Source organism: Bacillus rossius, chromosome 11 (genome assembly GCF_032445375.1).
Source record: "Bacillus rossius redtenbacheri isolate Brsri chromosome 11, Brsri_v3, whole genome shotgun sequence".
Taxonomy (NCBI): Eukaryota; Metazoa; Arthropoda; class Insecta; order Phasmatodea; family Bacillidae; genus Bacillus; species Bacillus rossius.
Genome location: NC_086338.1, coordinates 25,332,757 through 25,357,051, shown reverse-complemented (window position 1 = coordinate 25,357,051; position 24,295 = coordinate 25,332,757). Strand labels below are relative to the sequence as shown.

Genomic DNA, 24,295 nt, shown 5'->3' with positions numbered 1-24,295 from the left:
TCCACTGCATACCTCAGAGGATTAGCTACCTGGCCACGCTACCCTCCTTCCCCGGCTCCTTGTTACTGATCTCGTGCCTTGTGAAGAACACTGCGGGCTCCCGAAGGCCGCCGCGCGGATTTGCTTAGCTAGGATGTCACACGTCAAAGGATGCGAAACCGTTTAAGAAGGATGGCCGAGGGGTATAAAAGCGGCAACTCCAGCCTTTGAACCATAACCGTATGTACCATGGGTTTAGATTTTGTAAGTCTATGGTCAAGCTGAACTGTCTATGCTATTAATAATTATATTTACAGTAAACTCTCGCAAATCCGGACCACGAGAATCCGTAGTACTCAGAAATCCATGGTGTTTTGTAACTGAAAAATAAATGTTTTTTTTTATAAGCGTTCTGCAGTGTTGTGGTGCGCTGTGTTCCCACGGTAAAAAAGTGTGTGTGCCGCATCGTGTAACTACGATACACGCACTCGCATCTCTGTTATTTTTTTCTGCCTGTCAAAACGCGTGACATCTGACACGAACAAAATAAAAGACGTGCTGAGAGTGTAGGATATTTAGATAGGGGGGAAATAAATGTCTCACGATAGAGAGCAACTGCTTAGTGGAGCATTTACGGTAGCTCAGAGTAGAAGTGCACAGCAGTTGATTGTACATATTTAAAGGTTTTACTGAGTGTGGAGAATTATGAAGGTGAAAAGAAAACACGTAACACTGACATTTAAACAAAAGCTTGAAATATGTGACAAGTTGAATCGTGGTGTACGTGTTGCAGCAATCGCGCTTGAGTATGGTATTGACGAGTCAACCGTGTATGACATAAAAATACAAAAGGAAAAACTCAAAGCTTTCGTAGCAGAGAGTGAGTCGGAAAAGAACTGTTTGAAACGAAAAACTCTTCACACGCCCAAACACGCACTCGCATCTCTGTAAACAAAAGATTACATCACTGGTTACAGCCAGCTGGTTGGCGCAGCGCCGCGTGTCTGCCGTCCGTGCGGCCGGCTGGCTGTAAACAGTGCAGTGGGAGATGCTTTAGTACACAGTGTCAAAGAGACGTGGCGTTATTTTAATTTTAAGTAATTTTGAATCTTTTTTAGCAATGTATTCTGTTTTATGTAATTCCATTAGATAACTGCTAACGTGTCATTTACCTACACGAGGGAAGAGAAAAAACATGTTTTTTAACAGTAAAAAAAAATAAACAATTTTTTTACCTCTCAAAAATCCGGAGTATTCACAAATCCGTGGTCTGTAAATCCCCAAGAACCCCGGACTGGAGAGAGTTTACTGTACTAAGTTAACTTGTAAAATAATTGTAATATTGTACTAAATCCTTTACAGTAGATTCCCATCAACTAAAAATGTACAATATGGCATACGATCAACTGCAGGCAATGTGCAACAAGCACTAAGTCATTAGTAATGAGTTTTTATTGGTTTGTAGTATACCACATTTATAATGTTCAATAACTTTTACAGGAAATGGGAAAGAAGTGGCTGGTACTGCACGGGAGGTGCAACCATTAAACGGGCATTGAGAAGACTGAAAAAACAACTTATCTATGTTTAGAGCAGTGTCTGTTCTACTTATGATAGGTACTAATGATGTATTGGTAAGTATTAAGTATAATGAATCATTACTTACTACATAGTGTCGTCGTGCAGAAGGCTAATTTATGTTATAATACGTATGTTTAAGTTGCTAATACAAATCTTGAAAAGTAAATGCAGTAGTATGTATAGAGATTTTCAAGTACCAGCCATGCTTTCGTTTTAAAAGACTGGATTTTTTTTTATTTTTTATATATAGCTTTTTAGCTTTTATCACTCCTACCTGTTATCTGAGAGGAATACGTGACATTGTCATGTTATAATTCCTCCAAACACTTGATCAGTCCAGGCCGATGAAAACATTAAGTCGAATCAGATATTCCTTCCAGTTCATGACTAAGCTAATTTATCCGTAAATGTTGCAAAAAATAAATACATGCAACAGTAAATTAAATCATACTCAGTATTATGATAGCCTTATTTGTATAAAGCTAATTGAGGATAGGGAAATCATTGTTGGCTGTTAAAAGAGAACTATAGTTTTCCGTTTTTAAAAATTATTCAAGCAATTCAATTTACGATGGTTTATAAACATACAGTTAACTATTATTAAATCAAATCTTTAGATATTACACGGTTTTACATGTGGACCCATTTCTAGACACATCTGAATTTTCATTACTGGCCTGCCGAACCGTGGTTGATCAACAGTAGAGGAACTGCTTTTTACTAGCTAGGTAGAAGGATGAAAATCTCCCTGTAACGATCACTGCTGATAATGATAACATTAAAATTTGGGTGAATATTTGCAAAATGGCACACATAATGTCCCTGGGTGAATATTTGCAAAATGGCACACATAATGTCCCTAGGTGAATACTGTGCTTGTTATAAGTACTAAAACATTCTTTATATTTTGATTTGTATTTGAAACCATGATTAATATTTTTTTAAATAAAAAATAATGTTTTTATGTCAAAATGTCAGTTCCGTGGAATTTCCCTTCTGGAAGTGGTTTTATTTAAATTCATCTTATTGTATATATATTCAAGTTACAAATTTACAAATTTTAGTCTGATTTCATAATATTTACAAATTTACAAACCATACTATAAAAAGAACCAGCATGTTTAATTTTTTTTCCCTAATTAGTTAAATCTTGTCCCCAAGTGTTTTGTGTTAGTCCCATAGCTAATATCTAGTTCCAGTTATTTATAATATATGGCAGTTAAAAGCCATCTGCATATGCTCAGGCTTGTACCACAAATATTTGTTGAAAGCCATGTTGTTACTTCTCTTTCAGTGAGTACCTGTGTGTGTATGTTAGTGATATTGTGTGTGGAATTTGTGTTGTAACCAACAAGGTGGCCAGTCCCAAGCTGGCTGTGAAATTTTTCTACGGAAAGATAATTTCACCGTTTTATTTATTTTTCTTTCCATGTAAGAACACCTACAGATGACCCAAGAATATCCTAGGTATTCCATTTCTCTGATTAACAGTGCCAATTTAACCTCAAATTTGTTAGTCCCGTGGTGTCAGTTCCGTGCCTAGCAAGACGACACGGAACTGACATATTTTCCATGGGACTGACATTTTCCATCAAAAATTCAATTAAAGCCACACGGGGTGGATAAAATAACCTTAAATATAATGATAGATTAATTTGTTTTATTATGATGTATGCATCATGTAAAAAAAAATGCTTTATTTGTACATTTCAAGATTCTTATGTGGCAACAATGAAAACTATAAAATATTATGTAGGCTTTAACTGGCCTTTGATATCATATTTTAACTTCTTTTAACATTTTTTTTATCACACTGGCTACGTTATTCATTGTTTGACACAATTTTTTTTGTTTGTTTGTTATGTTACTGGAATAATGACCCCAAAGAAGGAAAATGAAGAGAGGCTGTCTAGAAAGAGAGAAAAGGAGAGAGAACGCAAAAATATAATCAGAAGATTCTGTGAAAAGAGAAGAGCAACGGCAAAAAGAAAGGCAAAAATACTTGAGGCAGAAAGAGCAGAAGTTACAAAGACCGATAACAGAGTTGAATCCTAGAGAGCAGCATGCAAAAAGAAGACAGTGGAAAGCTTACTAACAATGTTCAAGATTAAGAAAAAAACAATCCGTGAAGAAAACGAATATTTAGAAGCGCACACACCTCCAAATTCAGAAAATGTAATTGAACCTCAAACCTGTTCAAGATCCGAGTCTTTCAAGAGGCAACGTAACAAAAATAAAATCAAAAGACGTAGAGAAAGACAATCCTTATAAGAAGCAGATTAGCACTCTCAGAAAAAACTTAGACAAATATAAGAAGTGATACAAACATTTACAAAAAGAGAAAACTTTGCATAGTGAAAACACTTTAACACCAAAAACCTGTGTGAAAAATCATTTAAGAAAGTCAAAGCCATGTTGTCAAAAGGCAGAAGTAGTCAGTAAACTTGTTTTTGGTAAAGTACCGGTAATAAAGGATCATTTATCAAAAACATACAAAGATCTAAAGTCTAATAAAGAGAAACAGATTTTTAGGAAAACTATGGCTGGAAAGATTTTGAAGAGATACGGTTTACAATCAGCTTGCGCAAGAGTTTTTAGATACAGGAGGAAGGAATAAGCCATATTTTGATAAAATTGCTTACATCTATGAGAAGAAAAATAGCAGAATTCCTTCAAGAAGATGTTAGCAGTAGAATATGCCCTGGCAAGAAAGATTTCATCGCACGGAAAAATGTTAGAAAACAAAAGCATTATCTAACAGGTACTCTAAAGCAGTGGTTCCCAAACTTTTTGGTTCCACGACCTCCTTTTGGATACTAATTTTTGCTGCGACCCCCTTAAACATTTTTGGTACAGTGATAAAATTAAAACATATAAATATTGTGCTTCATTTTTTTATAAATTTAAAAAAAATAATAAAATGTGTATAACAAATATTTTTTTAGTCACCGAGCCATCGGATCTGAAATATGTGAAGAAGTAGTTCAAACTGTCCCCAAAAGATGGCACACAAAGCCGTGATGGAAAACGGAGATAAACAAAGCACTGGAGAGTGCAGTGGCTCGAGCGAACTGTCGTTTGGTGCGTTAATAGTGTTTTGTTCGGTCACATATTGTTTGCGTTTATTCTGTCATGGATAAATTTGTTAAACGTGCGGGGCCTTCAGTTTCTCACGATAAGAACGAAACAAAAAAGGCTAAGATGAGAAAGTACAATGACTGTTATATTAAGTACGGATTTACAGTGCTCGGGAATCGGCCACAATGTGTTGTGTGCAGTGAGTTGTTATCCGCCGAGAGTATGAAACCATCCAAGATGATTCGTCACTTGGAAACTAAACATTCAAGTTTGAAAGACAAGCCAGTGGACTTTTTTGAGCGAAAATTAACTGTTCTAGTCGGTCAGAAAAACTCGGTGTCTCAGTTGAGTAGCAATAATGTGAGTAAAAATGCTTTGCTAGCATCGTATCAAGTAGCTTTACGAATAGCGAAGAAAGGCAAGCCACACACGATTGCTGAAGATCTCATTCTACCGGCCGCTCAAGACATGCTTTCAACAATGGTTGGTCCGGAGGCAGCTAGCAAACTGTCCAATGTTCCATTGTCAAATAATTCAGTGGGGAGGCGTATTACTGAAATGGCTGAAGACTGCAAGAACCAGTTGAAAGAAAAATTGCAGAAAAGTGAATTTCTTTCTATTCAAGTAGACGAGTCTACGGATGTATCTAATTTGACAGAGTTTATGTGTTTTGTTCGCTACGAAAATGATGACGGTGTGGAGGAGGACATATTATTTTGCAAACCTTTGCCTGACCACGCAACAGGTGAGGAAATGTACAAACTGTTTATTTTTGCCACCGCTTCCCTTAACATTGACTGGAAAAAGTGTGTTTCGATCTGTAGTGATGGTGCCAAAGCACTGACAGGTAAAAAAAGTGGTTTCGTGAAACTTCTAATGGCTATTATGCCTAAGGCTGTCTGGGTACATTGCTTTCTACATCGTCAGGCATTAGCTTCAAAGAACATGCCCATCGAACTGAAAGAAGTTTTGAACGATGTCGTTAAATCAGTAAATTTTATAAAAAGCAGGCCATTACAGTGTCGATTGTTCTCACAGTTGTGCGAAGAAATGGGGGCGGAATACAAATGCCTCTTACTGCACACAGAAGTTAGGTGGTTGTCACGTGGGAAGGTGTTCTCTCGAGTGTTCGCTCTGCGCACTGAGCTTAAAGCATTTTTTCAAGTTATAAACAAAGACTTTGTTGGTTTGTTTGACAAGAAGGAGTGGCTATTAAAGCTTGCGTACTTGGCGGACATATTTCAACATCTTAACGATCTGAATATTACCTTGCAAGGTAGAGACAAAACTATCATTTTTGCCCAAGACAGAGTGAATGCGTTTGTAAAAAAATTGGCAGTGTGGGCATCCAGGGTTGAGAAAAAAAATTTAGAAAACTTCGAATTGGCACACAAATTTCTTACGTCCCTTGATGAACGCGATGAAGATTTTCCTGACGTCAGCGAGCTGTCCAAACTGATTGTTACATATTTGACGGGTCTACGAGAGCAGATCATCGACTACATTCCCGAAGATGAACATACCGATTTGAGGTGGGTGCTGAACCCTTTTAACAAGCATTCTGTTAACCAAGCGGACCTAAGCCCACATATCCACGACAAACTTATTGAGTTGTCTTGTGACAAGACTTTGCAGCTGTCTTTCAGCACCAAAGACGTGGACAAGTTCTGGCTGGATAGAAGAACCGAATATCCGAGTTTGACTACGGCAGCCCTCAGAATTATTATGCCCTTTGCAACGTCTTACCTCTGCGAGCTGGGGTTTTCAACACTGATTAATATAAAAACCAAGGCGAGAAATCGGCTGGATGTGGAAGATGATCTTTTTTTGTGTATCTCAAAAATTAAGCCAAACCTAGAAAAACTTGTTAACGAGAAGCAGGCACATGTGTCGCACTGAAGCCACATCAGTTCCTTTTTTTTACATATTTGCTATTTTTTTATTTAAAAACTTTATAACTGTAGCCGATTTAACATACATCGCAGGCCCAGAAGCCAAGAATTATGTAGCTGATTTATTTTGTATTAATCTATAATTAATAAATAGATATATTGAAAGTTTGAGAAGATATTTCATTTTTAATTCACCACAATCGTCTTTAGTGTTTAGTAATTAGTTTAATGGTAAATTAGTATTTATTTACTTTTAAAGTAAATTAATTTGTTTTAGGCAGAACTTCATTTTTTCTTTCGTTACTCTATTCGAGAGTATTTTTCGACTTTTTAAAATTATTTTGGAAACCTTTCGCGACCCCTCTCGAAACGATCCGCGACCCCCCCAGGGGTCGCGACCCCCAGTTTGGAAACCACTGCTCTAAAGAATTTACATCAGCAATTTTTGAAGAAGTACCCAGAAGCAAAAGCTAGCTATAGTTTTTTTTGTCTAAACCGCCCTTTTTGGGTGCTCCCACTGAAGGTACAGAAAGTGATACATGTGTATGTGCTGTACATGCAAACATGAAACTAATTGTAGAGGCTTTTCATTTAAATGGCGAGATCTCTGAACAAACAACTTCTGATGTTATCAAAAAAATTTTTGCTGTTCTTACAAAAATTAAGTGTGTTTGCTGCGTGACTGTAAGAACTGTCTAGAATTTGGAACAATGTATAATGAGTTTGAAGGTAACCAGCCAGTAAAATTTCAACAGTGGGTACGTGGGAAAGAGCACTACATAGATAAAAAGACAAAACAAGTGAAGACAGCCATAAAAGTAACAAAACAGGGTAAGGAATCAACACTACTGAATCTTGTGAGTACGTACAAAGAGAAGCTTTCTCGATTTCTACAGCACGAAGGTACGATTCTTCACCAGTTCAACGCCATGTCTCAACTGAAAGATAATTTGACAGATCACGAAATCATTGTACATTGTGACTTTAGTGAAAACTATAATTTAAAGTTTGCAGAAGAAATACAATCATTCCATTTTGGTGTTGCACGGCAACAAATATCAGTGCACACTGTTGTTGTTTACAGAAAGTCCTCGGGAACTCTAGAAACAAAATGTTTCTGCATAGTATCATGCTCTCTGCAACACAATGCTGCAGCTATTTGGGCTCATCTGTTTCCGGGGATGAATGTTGTTTCAGAAAGTATTCACACGGTACATTTTCTTAGCGATAGTTAGTGCCTGGAATTTTCGCAAAATTCGCACGAATTTAGCATGAAAATGCGAAAAGTAAGTACATTCGCGAAAACCACAACATTTCTATATTACACTATATTACACTGCGAATATATCCCCGAAAAGTACCATTACAGTAGAATCCCGCCGATGCGAGCCCCCTCTGATGCGTCCATTCCGTTTATATGACCGTTTTTTGAGAAAACATGAAAAATTTGAGCAGAGAAAGTCGAAAATTTGAGTAAAATCGGCTGAAAAACAAGTCTGTTACACTTTGTTGGGCTCTATGTGTTCACGTTTATCTTGGCGAGAGCTGTACTGTAAGCAGCCAGGCATACAAAAGACGTCTAAAAATAGATACCACCCCTCTAGACTGGCCACGCGGCAGTGTCTAGACGAGCTCGGCGCCTCCACTATCGCACGAAAAGCCGTCTCAGCTGTCATGTTATCTTACCCGCCCGGCGGCTTGACGTCATACGTGACATGACGTGATGCTTACCTCTCCCATCCCCTGCTAATTCTTCAAGGCTCATCCCTCCCAGAGCCACAAACCATGTAAAAACAATTCCCCCCCTCCCTCCTTATCCAACTAACATTTCAACACATTCCCTCCCTTATTTCAACCTTCTGCGTGAGAAACTGTCAGCGTGTTTTTTTTCTCTTTTTTTTTTACGCTGCGAAGGGACTTGGAAAAGATAATTGCTTGAGCTGTCAAAATAAACATCGCTGACGGCAAGGGCAGGAGCGCATCCTGTCAGTCTGTCGCTGTGATTATCTACTCCAAAAACATGTCACAGCATTTCAGGATAGCATTGTGTTCTTATTTCTTTCGTTTATAGCCGAATGTTTTCTACTTGATCCACACAAGGTTAAAGTATCCTTTAACCCAAGTCTTGTGTTTCAGCATAATTACCTTATTTTTACATAAGCCGTGTTCGTGTATGGTTTTGATGCTCAAAATTGATCTGGGGTATAGTTCACACTAAGTTTCTTCTCATTTGTGCGCTGGGGTTTGTTCAAGTGGCAACCCCGTGTTCCTCCATTCCATTAAATACGAGCATATCGGTATCAGAAACATGGGTTTTATTGTACTGACAATAGCACAGTGATGTGCAAATTTTGCAACTGTAAAGTTTCATGGGATAGAAAAGATTTCATTGACAAACACCTAAAGTCGGCTAAGCATGTGGCATTGGCAGCCAAAAAAAAAAAAAAAAGAAAATTTGTAGTTGCAAACATCTATAGCAACGTGTCTGTTTTGTGTAACTGTTTTGGATTTAATTGGCTGTTATTATGCATATTAGCCTATTCCTAGTATACATGGATTGTTTATTAAATATGTAAACTATTATATTCAATAACTGCACAATTTAGTAACATTTAAAATACCGGTAAAATTTCCATTGCATAACGAAAATACCGACTTTAAACCACCGCTTTTCTAATTTGAAAGTACCGCTTTTTGCATACTGAAAACACCGAAATTTTCCAGGCCCTAGCGATAGTCCATCTGGCCAGTACAGAAACAAATCAATGTTTTCGTTACTAGCCAATCACATAGGAAATCGTTTTACAGGTGTTACAAATGTTACATGGAACTATCAGGAAGCAGGCCATGGCAAAGGCGCATCTGATGGAATTGGAGGTGTGTGCAAACGCACAGCAGACAGGATTGTGGCTCAAGGAAGGGATTTGCCCAACATAGATACTTTGGTCGATGTTCTTCAAGAGAATTGTCCGGGATTCAAATTTTTTTCAGTTTCCGAACAGAGATCACAAAAATTTCTGATGTGCTAGAAAAAGGGAAAGTTTTGCCGTTTAAGGGAACACTGAAAGTTCACCAGGTGAAAGCAACCAATAATCCAAACCGGATTAGTCTGCGAAGACTATCATGTTTCAATTGTTCAGATAAGTGCTGTCATTATGAGATTGGTACACTGACGTATGAAGTGTACCGATACACGGCCCACATATAAATATATATGGTCAGTTGGGCGTATTTAGGTAAATATAAACTGTGTTTGAAGGGACCTAGTCAACAATGGTCCGCGCCATTGGTAAATATTCGACTTTTGAAGTGCTAGTGTGACGGCGCATGCGCGCCAGCGCCAGGAGAATTAGCGGCAATCGGCAACCGACTGAACTTAAAAACGAGCCAATAGGAGAGGCCGCTGGGGACGCTCGGCGGAGGTATAAAAGAGCCTCCTGGCGTTTTCTCTGGGAGTCGGTCCGCTGCACTGAGTCGGAGCACGTATCGCTTCGCGTAAGAAATTTTCGCTACCCGCGATTCCGGGCTGCGGAATCGCGACCTGAAGTTGAACTTTCGGTATTATCAACATTTGGGACGGTAATTATCGAATTCATCAACGCGTCCGCGGTCTGTGAAACGACTTCGCGCGCGCCGGAACTTCGCCTGTGTGAGTGCTCTGGTGACTAAAAGTGTGTGGTGCCTACTGGTGCATCTCAACGCACTTCCTGGGACAGCCTTCACGCAGACTGGAGACTGTAGAGCCAGCACAGCATTCGCAAGGTAAGGCGCAGTCGCCTTGAGTCGGCGCCAGCGCATTGTTGGACTGCAAACTCCCCTCATCTTACACGGTGATTCCTGCTACGAGACGTTATCGCAGAGACTGTGCCTCCTAATAGTAAATGTACGCGGTCCCCCCAGAGGTCCTGGGGGTAGAAATAGCCTACCGACAGAGTTTTAGCCCGGAGCAAACCCCACCCTTATTTAATGTGTAGACGGCATCTACGTGTTGTGTAGGATACCAACAATAGAGACTGAACGTGAATTGGACTTTTGTCGAGCCGGGTGCCCTTCGTAACGTCCTGCAGTTTCAATAACATTCTTGTTTTTGCTAGTCACATTGTGCCTCAGAGAACTTTAGCCATTGTCAAGTATAAGTCCAATGTTATGTTATTGTTTTTGCCTCAAATTCATCAATATTATTAAAATTTCTTGGAAAATCATATATCGTTTATTTGTACTACAGGTTAGTCTCCTTGATAATATTTTAAAGTTATGGCAAACAGGGCTAAGTAATGTTAGGCACTCGTGTATTGACAAATATCATCTACCATTCAGGCAGTCCTGTGTTTGTAAACAAACGAGGTGTTTGTTTACGTTTGGGTCACTCCAGTCCAGCATAACAGTTGTCTGTCGTCATATTATTAGTGTGTATACACCGTACAGAAGATTCACCAACATCAGGTCTTGATAGTGAGGAAGAGCTGGGTATGATTTCCAGCTACAGCAGCTCGCAAATTCAATACGAGGACGTGTATAGCGATACTGAATCTTTATGCACAGACACTTCTGAAAATGGTATTTCAAGTGTTACTTCAGGAATGTATGTGTTAGTAGAAGTTCTCCAGGTGCATACAAATAAGAAGAAACAAGAACGTAGTAATAAGAAGTACATGTAAGCAGCATTTTGTCAATCCAGTGTTGATGAAGATGATGAAATAAAAGTTGTATTTCTTAAACGTATCAAAAAATGAAAATGTGTTTCTCATCGATGACACTGACGTATCATAAATTAATACAGAGAATATTGTTAAGAGGATTAATCATAGGGAAAATAATTCTGCTCTGCCTTTTCAGTAGTCTTCGTACATGACGTGGTGGGCGGAAGGTTGAGAAAGTCAGTGGGGAGCAAGGCAGGCGAGGATGAGCTGTAAAATCAGCGGGTGGTCTGGGATGCAGAGGGGTTTGAAAAGGTCTTACAATGGCTTAGGTAAAGTGGTTGAGGATGACCGTGAAGAAGAAAAGGAGGGGGGGGGGGAGGTCCCAATGTTTCTATTCCCTCCACCAGACTGTAGTTTTCTGTATCATCTTTAGTTACCGCCGCACAAAAAATAAATCTGTGAATCATTCAAAGCTTTCCATAAGGTATCTGTAATGCATGATGAAGTGATAAATGAAAAATAATCACATAAAATTTAAAAATTATATTCAAAATAAAAATTTTTTCAAAACATTGTTTCATAACATATTATTTAGATTTAATACATTTGCAGACCTTTTATAATAGAAACGGGTACAACACTTCTCTTACAGATATGCTTAAAAAAAACCCAATCAGTCGTGAAAGTAACAAATGCATATAAATAGATATACAATTTTGTTGACTAAACTTTTTTAATGAAATCCATAACTAGTGAAAAAAACTATGTGTACAATATTCAAACCATACACTTTACATAACAATAACACAATCTATAGTTGTGCAAATTATCTGTGTTAAAGAATGTTTGTAAAAAAATCCTACTAATATTATAAACGCGAAAGTTTTTAGGTATGGATGGATGTTTGTTACTCTTTCACGTAAAAACTACTGAATGGATTTGAATGAAATTTTGCCTACAGCTAGCTTATAACCTGGATTAACACATAGACCCCATATTAATATGAAATTCCATCCCTAAGGGAGTGAAAAAGTAATAATTTCATTTTATAACAAAAAAAATCATAGGTCATAGACATACAAATAGTGAGTGAGTGAGTGAGTGTCATTTCTCTATGTCTGACACACGATCATACACATAGTAAGGTCTGGCAAATTAATATTTTTCTCCTTGGTGAGACCAGCCTGCTTAGTGGAGCTCGCAGCGGCTAGCAAAATAAAGGCGCTAATAACAGTTTTCTTCTTAACTTCGTCAATAGATAGAGTTGCCTTGAATTTTAAAGGCACCATCGTTTGATGCGTTTGTCATGTCTTTAATTTTCGTTTGTTTGTGCCGTACGCGTTCCTATGCCATTCATCCGATTGCGATGAAATTTTGGTGATTTGTTATGCGCATGCCCATGAAGGTTACTGAGACGGTATACCGTATTTACCCATGTACCACCCGCACATTTTTTCTGAAAAACAACATTCAAAAGTCGGGGTGCGGGTCATACACGAAATTTGAGGTTTTAGACAACAATGAAGACTGAAAAAATTGGATTTATAGTACATTACCGAATGCTGGACGCATTTATTACAATAAAAATACAGCGAAACCCCTTATTTACGTTACCGTTATTTACTTTTTCCCGATATTTGCACCATTTTATTTCGGTCCCGTTTTAACCTCATATGATGCAATGCAATAAATTGTCGTTGTTTACAACGCGCGTATAAACTGCTTCCCGCAATTTACGCGGTTTATTCTGAGATTAACGCTTTCTAATTTAAATAATCGTAATACGACGTATTCTGATGTGTTTTCAAGACGTTTTTAAAAGTATTAAACTTTATCCGTAACGTGTCGGGAGTCGCTGTAATCCACCTATAAAACGTAAACAGCGCCAGTTGGCATCATTCGGTATAGAGCGCGCGCACGTAGTCGAAGATCGATATCGATAGCTCGCAAACTTCTTGCTACGCGCGCGCTCTGTTTACAACCGAGTTAACTATAACTGGAAACCCGCGCCATTTTATGCGTATCAATACAACTCACGTTTTTGCTACGGGTTTTTTTACGTTGAATAAAATGGTTTTATGGCATCCTTTATTATTTTTAATTATTTGGCACTATGAGCTTTATTTTTATTTGCAGGATGTTGCAACGGACTGAAAAGTTGACGATTGTGGTTATTGCATACAAACATTTTAAAATTTATTTCACCAAATTTATGTCTGTTGTTTAGCAAAATTGATCTACTATTTTGACAATGAATATTACTGGTTTTTTTTCTTAATATTTCATGCATTTGTGTTAGTAAAATTCTGTGCTGCAGTTATAAAGAGTTTTCTTTGTTGTTACAATGACAGACTCTTTTTCCCTATTTATGCAGGCACATGTAAATAGACATTACAGTGAAAAAAATTTTTTTCCAGAGATTATGTTGAAAATTTGGGGTGCGGGTCATACATGGGGGCGGGTGGTACATGGGTAAATACGGTAACTATTTTTCAATAGTTGGAGCACGAATCGTGTCAAAAAATGTGTTTATTTCATTTTATATAGTGGCACTTCATCTGTTTTGGTTGTATAAGTGCGCACGCATGACACAATTTATTTAAATATAAAAGAGAGACAGAGATAGAGTGATATATACATATAGTGAGATAGAGATGGAGAGATAAGTTGAGATAGAGCGAGGTATAGAGAATGAAATGGGTTAGATAAAGAGATATACCTATAGATGTATAGAACTATATAGAGACTTATATATAGAAGATATAGAGATAGTGGGAAGTAGCTATAAAGAGATAAATAGAGATAGAGAGATACATAGATGTATATAGATGTAGATAGAGATAAATATATATAGAGATATGGATAGATGATTTGTATATATGGAACTACTTCAAACATATTACAAAGCAAAACTAAATGAGGCATTGCAGTACAGGCCGAGCATTAGCTAGATAATGGAATCATTTCAATATTAGTAATCTCTTATTTTTAGCTTTTTTATATATTGCTTTATAAAGCCTAAATTACATACAGACCAGGTAAATAACTATAAACTGGCAGAACAACGTCTGTCGGGATCTGAAAGTGATATAAATTAATTTTCACATTTGACATTCAAATTAAGAAGACAATTACTAACTACACCCTGTGTTCAGCCTGGGCAACGCCGGGTATTGCAGCTAGTACTTATATCATTAATTTTTATTAAAATACCAGACACTTTTGCATTAAACCAAATAATAAATAATAGTTTTAAAAAACTAGAAAACACGCTTTTATAGAAAATTGAACTAAAAAAATAGAAAATAAATTTTAATAAAATTGAATTAAAAATAGTGTAAAAAATGTATTTTATTTTTTAAAAAAAGCGTGGGGTGCATGATGTCAATAGTTATAATTATTTTATTGACAGATATGAGTAGGTAGAAGGATTATCATTTTGATAATATCTTAAAAAGAATCCCACGCTTTTTTTTTAAAAAATAAAATACATTTTTTTTAAACTATTTTTAATTTAATTTTATTAAAATTTATTTTCTATTTTTTAGTTCAAATTTCTATAAAAGCGTGTTTTTTAGTTTGGTTTATTTATAATTTAATGTGATACTTTTTTATCGACGTATGAAAGAAATTTTATAACAATGTAAAAAAACTTGATAGTTATTACATCAATTACTATTAAAGTAGTTTTTGAATAGATATTGGCTGCAGTTAAAATAAAATTGATAAATATTGTTTTATCTCAGAAGTGTGTCTAGATGTGGCTAAATATTTTATTTATTACATGACTTTACTATTAAAGTGATGAGTAGATATTGGCTGCTTCTAAAATATATATCCAATATAGAGTATTGAAGAACTACAGTACTCAATAATTTCAATTTACTGCTATGAAAATCAATATATTCGGGAAGTCATTGATGTTTATTCTAAGTCAGCATATCTGATGGGTGACATCCTTTGTTTTCAAATGTCTCACAAAACATTTCCTCCCATTTGTTCCAGTCCGATTCCACTGTAAGTTTCATTTGCATGCAGTTGTAGCCTACCAAACTACACTGGAGTATTCTAAGAAATGTTTTAAAATTTCTATTTTCTTTTTGTCTTCTTTGATTAGCAAACATTCACATTCTTTGTTGAAATCTTTAATCCACTGGTAAGCAATTGATTTTCTGCCCGTGAATTTCTCAATCATGAAATCTTATGCAAATTTTCCCTAAATTTTGAGTTTCAGATAAAGTTTTTTTTCTTCAAGAAATTTTTTAAACAGGTTTTTCCAATTTTTTATTTGATCCACTAGGTATAGATTCAGCACTTTTTGTTTTTTCCTCAATTTCGTCGAGGTAAAAATCCTTCAACTGTATGTTTTGCTCTTTATCCAAATATATTTTTGATATATCATCTGTCAAACTTATCCATATTTTCCGTGTTTGATGTCTTTTATTTAATGATTTACTGACCTTGGCATAGTTTGGAATATTTGTAACTGCTTGGTGTAGATTTGCAGGTTGGTGTTTGAGTGGAATTTCAAATATCTGCCATCAGGTGTAGCTATTAAGTTTATGCATATGGTGTTTGATTTCCCATCTGCTGTTGGTTTCACAGAAAAATTAAACCTCAATTTTTCCATGTTTTGTGAAATATTTGCAGAAAATGTTGTTTTATAATAATGTTTCACTCTTGGTTAATTGGTAAAATGAAACAAATATGTATTTGTGTTTCTCTATTTAACGAAAGAAACAACATTTAAAGCCCTTATTTCAGGGATTTTTTCCTTCATATTTTTACAAATATAGATAATATTCTCTTCAAGAAAGTTATTGTTCACAATAATCATAACCCACTCTCACTTTTCATTTAATTAAATGTCACAATATTTAGTAGGCTTTGTTTATATTGCGCCAAAGACAAACTGAAAGAAAAGAGTTCGCACATGAGCGAAATGCGGACTATTTTCTTTCAGTTTGTTTTTGGCGCGATATAAACAAAGCCTACTAAATATTGTGAAATTTTATAAATTGACAAAAATCTTATTTTGCAAATTGAATAATTGAATAATCTTATCAAATTAGTGTATTGTCATCGGTCCTCGATAAATCTACAAATTTCGAATGAAATCTGGCCGTTTAAAGTGGGTCAAAATCGCACCCAAAGGAGTCGGTTACAAACATACAAACAAACATACAAACATACAAACATACAGGTGAAGCTAATATAAAGCGTGTAAAAATAAATCAATTATACTTATTTTGTAAACTTATATTATTACCCTTTATTTTATTTGTTGAGAGAAAAACATGAAACAGTAAATTATAAAACCATTACAGAATGGCAATTTTAACTGTTAAAGATATTAACATTATCAAACAACACTTTAAAATAAATATCGCGCGCTTTCACGGTTTTTGCTTTGCCTTTGGGTTCTAGCCGCATCACATTGGAAGTTATTTTGGCATTGCGGAGTGCATTGCAGCCTCTATATTTAGGGAAGCAGCAGCAGTCGTTTCTTACCTACTGTCAGTAACCGTAAGTAGTAGGTTACTGACGAACAGTAGGTAGTAGGTTACTGAGAGTAACAGTAGGTAAGAAGCGACTTCTGCTGCTGCCCTGAAGATGGAGGCTGCAACAAACTCCGAAACGTCGGAAAGAACTTCCATTGTGACGCGGATAGAACCCAGAAGACAAGAACATTTATTCAAATGTTTCTAGTTGATTTGATTACTTAAAGTATTTTAGTAAATTCTTGCTTATTACCATAATTTTCCTGATTTGTTATGAAGTCGCTTGAAATCTCGATTGTCAATGACTCCGACATCTTATCATGTTTATCATTGGCCAAACATTATTACATTTGCAAGAGGAATTACCTCACAGAATGTGCCAGCCAATTTCAAACTTATCATACATAGTTTATCAAATACAGACACAAATACAGACTTATTAGTACCCCTGGCCTGCGCCTCTTTTTCCTGTATGCTGATAAAAACAATCTGGCTTTGCTAGACTTCCGAGCCATTGATAGCTACACTTCCTTCTTCTGGCGAGTTGCGAACCTCAGTTTTGGGCTTTGAATATATATACTGTATAGAAGTCGCGAGTGGATAGGATTTACTCTACATCTTTCAGAAGCGTATGATGAGCAGCTTGGGAACTTCACCGCTGCAGTGCGCTGCCGTAACGCCCTGTATCGTCTTAGTTGTTATTTACACGTTAGAGCGCAGCGCTGTCGCCCGCTGTCATTCCCCGCACCCCTCATCCATCATTCACTGCAGCTCAAGGTCGTTCAACGGGAGGGGGAAGGGGTGTTTGAAGAGTTCGACACTTCTCCGCCAGGGACCACCACAAGTCGATGCCCTAGAGATGGTGGCGATTGCGACGGTGAATTAACCAACTACCTCAAACCGTATTAGAAATTTTAACCTGGGCTGGCGACTTCTATACAGTATATATATTCAAAGGTTTTGGGACAGCTCCACAGGAAGTGGTAACCCCCACCCCCTGCACTCTTCCCTATTGTTGTCAGGCTCGGACAGAGTCCTGCGCCCAGCAGGGGTCAGCTTAGTAGCTCCACAGGGGGCAGGGCTCTCGCTGTCTACACCTCTTCTTCTCTTCTCTGCCTCCCACCATGTTTCCCGTGCGACGATCATCTTTTTGGCCCAGAAATGTGTGCATTACTTTAGAAATACATAATTTTCATCAAATATCTCAATTACGACAGTGAAGACACAGAAATAAATTTATTTTATAAGGTTAACACTATGTTTCCAATGAAAAATATTTATGAAATATTCAATTAGAACTTCTGAAAATCACGCTGAAAACAGCTCAGAAACAGTACTTTCAATGCGGGATAAAACTTATTTAATCACAAAAATTAAAAAAAATTATTCACTAAAAACATTCCTTATACAGGGTGTCTACTGACCCTGGAAAACCTGGAAAAACAGGGAATATTGTAATCAGGGAATAATCAGGGAATTTTTTTAAAAATCAGGGAATTTTTGTTTGGTAGGTTGTAGTTGGCAATACATTTTTTGTTTATTGATCTGCTTGCATTGACGTAGCATCAAGTGAATCGCGCCCCTTTTTTTATTTTTGAATGGAAAATAACAAACTGTTCCCATGTCCATTTTCTTTTATTTACCATCGGATTCGGAAGTGGCGTTAAATCACGTGATACTAACTAGTTCAAGCTGGTCTGTTATCCTGCTGACGTACGTACTGCACCATGTGCTTCCCACGTTCGGATTATACAGACAGGTGGATTTAATTTTAAGTATCTATGGATGCCCTCAACGTAAACTGGGCATTTTTGTTAGCTTTGAAAATACATATCACAGACACTTTTGGTGAAGATTTGCCATCGTTGCTACAAAATTGGTAGCTGTGGGCTTGATACGGTCCATGGTGCTTTCAAAACTGGAATTTCTGCTGTACAATTGGACGTTGTTAGTTTTTTTGAGGCACAGTTACTATTTGTTTATGCATGTACCTACCTGCAAGGAGGGCAGATTACATTAGAATAACTGGATCAGAGCTTTTTTCCAAGAAATTTTGTGCAATTAGATGGAATAGGTACTGCAGTTGCTGAGCGTGCCATGAAAACGTTACCCCACCTAAAGAAATTTGTTAGTGAAGTTTCTACGAGGGTTATATTTTTTTCAACCTCCGATCGGCTGTAATAAAAAAACGGGAATGAATTGGGAAATTATTTTAATGTCAAAAGAAACGTACATCTTTACTCTATTTTTCCACATAATCACCATGCAGATTGAGGCATTTGTCATACCGATGCACCAGCTTTCCAATACCCTCTGCATAAAATGATGCCTCCTGCCTATTCAGCCACGTTTTAACAGTGCCCTGCAGTGTGTTTACAGTTTCATTTCTCCATGGAATGCCCATTAATCGATACCCTAATCGCTTGTACACGAATCGACACGTCTCGTAGTGTTTACCCCCTTCCACCAACCATGTGAAGCGGCCAACTCACACCTCAGTTGTGTTTGATCACCCTCCTTACAGTCCGGATTTGGCACCGAGTGACTATCACCTTTTCCCCACGTTGAAAAAGTGGCTTGGAGGACGACGCTTCAACACCAATGATGAACTGCAGAGTACTGTTAAAACATGGCTGAATAGGCAGGAGGCATCATTTTATGCAGAGGGTATTGGAAAGCTGGTGCATCGGTACGACAAATGCCTCAATCTGCACGGTGATTATGTGGAAAAATAGAGTAAAGATGTACGTTTCTTATGACATTAAAATAATTTCCCAATTCATTCCCGTTTTTTTATTACAGCCGATGGGAGGTTGAGAAAAAAATAACCCTCGTATTTCATCTGTGTCTTTCACTGTAGTGAAAAGTGCTCTTGAAGAAAGTAAAATTGACATTCTTCTACTCTTTGGCATCAGAGCTGGAATTGTTTCTCACAATGTTCCAAAGTGAAGCACCCATTGCACCTTTTCTCTATGATTCACTGTTAGACTTTTTATTAGCTTTGGCAGGAAAGTTTTTGAAACCAAAGGTACTGAAGAGCTTTAGGGAGAAACACAATGTATCTCTATTGGATGTAGATAACCAGGAAAATCTATTGACTGCTAACAGTATCAAGTTGGGTTATGCAGTACGCCATGCCATCAAGAAAGAGAAATTACCAGTAAAGTCTGTCCTGTTACTGAAAAATGATGTTAGGACTTGTCTAAAGGTTATGGTAAAAAAACTTCAAGACAAAAGTCCCCTGAAGTACAAACTTACCAAGGGAATTTCCTGCTTATGTCCGTCTGTGGCTTTAAATTCGGGTGTGAGGAAACAGTGTGTGAATTATAGTTTAGAATGTTGTCTTCAAAACAAGTGGCTATAAGCACAAGAAGCTGATTACATTCAGTGATCATATCAGTTGGTATGTTCCTCACAAGATTCTGAAGCACTGTTCTCGTCTTTTTCTCGAGAAGACTGGCGCCTTGATCACTTGTGGATGCTCATTCTTAAGGCACATACAGTAGCTGCCAAAACAGGCCTTCTAAAGTTTGTGAGAATGATGTTGGTACTTTTCCATGGAAATGCATCATTGGAAAGAGGATTTTCAGTAAATTCTAATTTGCTGACTGAAAACTTGCAGGAAGAAATACTGATCGCACAAAGATAGATGTACGACTTTGTTCAACGTTCTGGAGGTGTAGAGCATGTTGATATCACCAAGTCCATGTTACAGTATGTAATAAATGCTAGTTGTAGGCATAAGGAAGCCCTGCAAACAAAACAAAAAGAAAAGGAAGCTACAGACAAGAAGAAGGCAGAAAAAGAAGAGTTGAAGAGGAGATCAAGGCATTGCAGTTGAAGAAGGCTCGAGTGTTGGATGTGGCTCGTACTGAAGCACGTGCAATAGACACAAAAGTTGAGTCACTGCGAAATTGATGGGAGCTTTCTTTCACTTACGTTTTTGCAAAAGTAAGTGTGTGAAATATTTGTAGCAGCATGTTTTATTTGCCATCATTTGAGTCACTTTGGCTACGTTTGGAAGAAGGTATTTTTTTTTTACTAATTTAAGTGAGTTGAAATACTATGAAACCCGTCAATGTACTGTTATGCAGTTTTTTCAGTTTCGTGGAATGTCGTAATTGTGTTACAGAAAACCTGGAAAAGTTCAGTTTTAGACCTGGAAAACCTGGAAAAATCAGGGAATTTCCTTTACTAGATCTGGTAGACACCCTGCTTATACCTTTCAATATTTTTCAAAATTTTTATTTCTTTTTAGTATTAAAATTACGCCATTGAGACTTGGAAACGCGAGACCCTGCAGCACACAATTTTAGCAGCTGTGATGAATCCTCTTAAGGTTCTTCCCCAGCCATGTCTTCTTGTTAAAAGGGAACAGACTTTATTTTAAGTTTCCTTCTTTTGTAGAAGTGCACGAGCGTCAGTGACCTAATGAATGTTGTACCAAAATTCCGTTTTCTAAGTATTTATTATTTCTTTGTCACCTGCATAATAATGAATATGAGTTTTCCAAGTTAAGAGCGCGTGGGAGATAATATTTTCTCGCGCGCGGTCAGTTGAAGTGGTTCATTTTTTCCTCGTAGGATAGCGCTTCTATTCGGCCATGAGCGTACGCAGCGAGATCATGCGGAGATCCCGCGAACTAGTAGGAAAACGGAATGCCAACGTATTAGGGGGGGGGGGGGGGGTAGTGGAGTGAGATAGAAAGACAAAAATGAAGGACAGCTGATAGGGGTGGGATGAGTCAGCTGTAAGCAGCCAAAGTTAATGGCCTTGTGATGTGCTGAGAAGTACAAGACGACACTGGACTATCACAAACCAGACAGAGTGGATAGATTTTTTTTTTCGTTTAGAGGAACGCCGATTTTAAACTGTTTCGGTGTACATTTTATAACCTTTAGCTTCGTGGATGTTACTGTGTGATACAACACCACTTAGTTTAAATAAAAACCGTTAACAGTTCTGGTACATAAAATATTACTAAGTAAAATTATCACTCATGTTTATTTTACATTTTACTGCAAGCGAAAAAAAAAAAACTTTAGATACAAGTCTACACTACATACATAATAGTTTAGTATTGTCATCTGCCTGACAACTGCAGAACGAAACTTCTTATTTATACCTTTTTTAATACACTTGACGTTTCTGACTCGTGTTTTGTAACAAATATACCGTTGATTGGTAGAGAATAAAACACAACATAATTTGTTAATAGTTTGAGAAGATGACAGCATATTAAATTCTGAAAAATCGGCGATCTCGGCACTTTCCGCATTACAAAATATCGGCTTGACCTTTACTTTTTCTGCTCTTATCGCGCGAGGTGGCGTTAATACCAATGGCGCGTCATGATAGGCTGGAACAATTTTCCATTCTCTCTGGTCGGCGTCCCTGCACCCGAATTACTAGGTACTGGCTCAGGCAACTGAGGCTTAACTACTCCAGGGAATATTGTCCTAATCAGTTTGCTAGTTTACTATATTCTAAATGAAAATTTGTTAATTGTTTCTCCAAAGTTCGTTTCGAAGTTAAAAAAAAAAAAGTGAAGTCCGTGTAGTCTACGATTTTGATTGAAAAGTCAAACAAGAATTTGTCTTTTTTTTCCCGCAATGGACCTAGATAATAGTTTCTATATTTTCTGTAAATCCAAATGCCCATACTTTAATTTTAACTTTAATAAATATATGTTGTGTATAATTAAGTATACCTTTTTTTATTGATCAACATAATATTTGCTCCGTAACCAATTAAGTGAACTTAAAAGTCAATGTTACTGGCATTACAGTATATCACACATAAATTATTATTATTGCAATCACAACTGGTAACCATAATTTAAACAGAACTACTATTATCTATTTCGTTGTACGAATTATGACGTTTAGCTTGTGAGAAAGGTCTCTGTGAACAGGATTGCGAAGATCTTATTTTACCAGAAAACTATTGGACTGCCAGAAACTTTTTAAAAAGTGAATGTCAAAATTCGGACAACATGGACTTTATCTCAATGGAAGTTATTTCTGAATACAAAATATTACCATATAAGTTTTTCGAAATTGAATGACAGTTCACTATATTATCATTGTGTTAGGTATGTTGAAATTGAGCCAACTTCTCGCTACAGAAAGGAAACGTATGTCTCTTCTCATATAACCTAGAACATGGTCGTGGTAACTACCCACCTATATACTACCTCTGAAGGTACAATTAGTGAACTCGCATTCGCGGTGGCCTGGGTTTCAATCCTTTTCCAGAGAGTCTTGTTATATTTTAAGTAGTGTATCTATATTGCGGCAAATATTAGAATAAATAATATGTGTCGTTAAGAGCCATGGCTGTCTATGGTGGAAGGCCGCGGAAAGGTGTAGGAGGGCTTGCTGCCTGTCGCTCAGTGGCTGTTCTGTATTTGAAGCTACCGTATATCTAAATATGATACAGAGACTATAACAGCTAATGAGCGACAGCCATTATCCCTAGCATACCGCAGCCTTCCAATAAAGATGCCCACGAAAGAGCCTATCGAAAATTAATATTGAAACATGTAATTAATTTGAGTGAAAAATTATGTTTTACTTTATATTTTCTGGTTCATGTTACGTAGCGTTTTCTTTCCATAGGCTAGTCATAGGTTCACTAACGCAGGCCTCAAAGTCGGTCACTTTTTCCACTAAAAGTCACTTTTTGTTGTCATTGTCACTAAAAGTCGCTTTTACCAGTAACTGGTCACTTTTTCCACATATTTGGTTGGTATTCTCATGTTACAAACAAAATTACAGTAAAACCCCGATTTTACGTTACCGCTTTTTACGTTTTCCCGATATTTGCACCAGTTTTTTTCGGACCCGTTTTATCCTCATTTTATACAATGCAATTAATCCCCGTGGTTTACAATGCGCCTATAATCTGCTTCCTGCAATTTACGCTGTTCTTTCGGATATTACCGCTTACTTTTTTAATTAATAGTAACATTAAGTTTTCTGTTGTGTAAGTCATCTTATAAAGCCGTTTTTAAAAGTAATAACTTCATCTGTAATGTCTTCTTCGCCGCTGTATACTGCTTATAAAAACGTAACCAGCGCCTGTTGACATCATTCCTGTTTGGTTATGTTGACTACCGTATAGAGCGCGCGCAGGTAGTGAAATATCGATATCGATAGCTCGCCGACTACATACGAGAGCGCTATTAACTACAACTGATTGCCAGCACTCTTTCATAATCATTGCATGGTTATACGTTTATTTACAACTCTCGTTCGTGTTACAGATTTCTTTTTCTTAAGCGATAAAACACGGTTCATTCATTATTTTTTTGTACACATTCCTTATGCTTTGTGATATTTTTTATTAATAAAGAATGAAAGTATGAAATACTTATCTATACTCTGTACCGAATGTAAAAATGGGATATAATGTTAATAATTATTTTTAAATAGGTTTCAGGCCCTCATAATGAATTATTATGTGTACATCAGAGTACGATGCATTTAGGTTATATGATATTACAGTTCTCTGAGGAGAAAAAAGATTTTGTATACATTTCCCTTATTTTACACTTTCCTGCATTTTACAACATTTTCAGTCACGTGTATATATATATATATCTTCATTCCGCTTAGAAGAA

The 24,295-nt window shown here is 36.9% G+C and overlaps 1 long non-coding RNA gene across 1 annotated transcript in view; it reads left to right on the top strand.

Moving 5' to 3' along the window:
* LOC134536707 (uncharacterized) overlaps positions 1–24,295 on the top strand; it is a 129,584-nt gene that overhangs the window by 55,563 nt on the left and 49,726 nt on the right. The window contains exon 3 of the long non-coding RNA XR_010075851.1: positions 1,480–1,613. This is a non-coding gene — a long non-coding RNA (uncharacterized LOC134536707). The remainder of the gene's footprint in view (positions 1–1,479; positions 1,614–24,295) is intronic.